General features: G+C 45.9%; 1 protein-coding gene across 2 annotated transcripts in view; it reads left to right on the top strand.

Annotated features, from left to right (window-relative positions):
* XRCC4 (X-ray repair cross complementing 4) overlaps positions 1-2,367 on the top strand; it is a 216,482-nt gene that overhangs the window by 18,844 nt on the left and 195,271 nt on the right. The gene's annotated exons all lie outside the window — the stretch shown is intronic.

Genomic DNA, 2,367 nt, shown 5'->3' with positions numbered 1-2,367 from the left:
ATTCTCCCATTTACTTCTGTCTTAAGCAGGATATATCTTGCATCAGCTGCCTTTGTACAGGAATAAACTCCCAACTTAGTGCCCTCAGTTCTCATGTTCTATGATAACAGCCTGGAGGAACCAAATTTAAAAAAAAAAAGGTAAACGTGATGATTACTAGGATGCAGAGAGGTACGGCAGGCAGTGGAAGAATGCAAACAATACATGACAATGCAGTAGCTGACAAGTAGGAAGGTTTCTAAAACAAGAGAGAGCACAGAGGGGATACTGTACAAGCCAAGCAGCGAGCCAGTATCTAAGGACAGCCTTGTTGTCCTCAAGGTGCATCTACCTCGTCTTCTCCCTAGCCAAGGCATTAGCTAAATCATCACGTGTGCTTTAGTATTTTAGCTTAGCTAGCTGAATCACTTATCCACAGCACTTAAAGTAATGGAAAGATTATGTATATTGGAGAAAACGCTGCTTACTTCTGTCAGCATACCCCTGCCTTTTGACTAGTCACAAGCACTTGTCAGATTCAGAGACTAGGAAGTCTTCAATTGCCCACATTAGGCATTCTACCAGCTCCTGCAGGGCTGATCCAGGAGCGGCTGCCTCCTAACCATGTGATACTCTCTATCAGCGATGAATTCGACCGGTCCTCTGGGACAGATGCCCTCTGCATTGCATGGTGCAGTGCTTCCAGCGCCCGGTTCCCATGAATTCCTGCAGGCTTCCCACTGCAGCTGCTCCCAGCAGCATGGTGCTATTGGGCACTCAGATGCACAACATGGCAGAAGGGCACACTGTCCCATTTGCTCCATACCAGGCAGGGAATGTAAATGTATACTCATGAAATGTGTTATTAATCAATCAATAGCGGCAGTACATAATTGTTCTTTGTTGGACTGCTCATGTGCTTCCCCAGATATGCAGCATAGGACATCATTATAACTATGTGTACCTTCCTACGGAAACACGCTCTGAATTAGACAAATATTTACAGGTCACTTAAAAGGAAAGAGGCATATTTCAAAATTTGTCAGCATTTGTAAACTGAAAATGATAATTTATTTCTGAATTGGATAGCTTCACACTTTACATTCAAAGTAATTCTTACACTTCAACTGAACTTACAGAAAAGGGCAATTTGCATCCAACTGCTTGAAACAGTAATTAAACCCATAAGAACAGTACAATACTTGGAATACTTTTAAAAGACAAAGTGTTAACGTATCAAATTAATTTGCAAAATGCTGTAATACAGGTGGGTTGAAATTCACTTGGTTAATCCAGGTTAGCATTTTTCAAACACTGCTGGTTGAGCTCATGTAGATCCCACTTGTCCTTGAGAGCAGCCCTGCAGAGAAGGATCTGGGGGTCTTGATGGATGAAAAGCTTAACATGAGCCAGCAGCATGCTCTTGCAGCTCGTAAAGCAAATGGTATCCTGGGCTCCATCAGAAGAGGGGTGGCCAGCAGGGACAGGGAGGTGATTGTCCCCCTCTACTCCGCCCTTGTGAGGCCCATCTGGAGTACTGCGTCCAGGTCTGGAGCCCCCAGTACAAGAAAGACAAGGAGCTGTTGGAGGGGGTCCAGAGGAGAGCCACAAAGATGATCAGGAGACGGAGCACTTCCCCAATGAAGACAGGCTGAGGGAGCTGGACTTGTCCAGCCTGGAGAGAAGAAGGCTGCGGGGTGACCTCATTGCAGCCTTTCAGTACCTAAAGGGAGCCTACAAACAGGAGGGGAATCAAGTCTTTGAAAGGGTTGATAACTGCAGGACAAGGGGAAATGGTTTGAAGTAGATGGTTAGGGTTAGGATGGATGTCAGGAGGAAGTTCTTTACAGAGAGAGTGGTGAGGTGCTGGAACAGGCTGCCCAGAAAGGTTGTGGATGCCCCCATCCCTGGAGGTGTTCAAGGCCAGGTTGGATGGGGCCCTGGGCAGCCTGGTCTGGTACTAAATGGGGAGGTTGGTGGCCCTGCCTGTGGCAGGGGGGTTGGACATGCATGATCCTTGAGGTCCCTTCCAGCTCTGGCCATTCTGTGATTCTGTGATTTATGTCGTTGGGCTTTCTGTTTCTCAGCCACAAAAGTTAGCCAAAGCCACTAGGACACATCAGCACCTTAACTCACAAGTGTCCAAACTTTTGGCTTGCCTGGGTCCCACTGAGTGAAGAGGATTTGTCTTGGGCTGCCTATACAGAAGTTACTTTAAAGTAATGCCCCCTTTTTGTCTAATGGGATATTGGTGGGAAGGTTCAACCTCTATTGTGATACCACCAACAACTGCCTTTAATGTCTTGGACCAACATCATAGAATAGGAGGTATCATTTTCAGAACAGCCCACGTAAAATATGCAATATCATTAACATATAACAAAATAG

Source organism: Meleagris gallopavo, chromosome Z (assembly GCF_000146605.3).
Source record: "Meleagris gallopavo isolate NT-WF06-2002-E0010 breed Aviagen turkey brand Nicholas breeding stock chromosome Z, Turkey_5.1, whole genome shotgun sequence".
NCBI classification, from domain to species: domain Eukaryota; kingdom Metazoa; phylum Chordata; class Aves; order Galliformes; family Phasianidae; genus Meleagris; species Meleagris gallopavo.
The sequence above is the reverse complement of the archived record's forward strand: the minus strand, read 5'-3'. Positions and strand labels throughout refer to the sequence as shown.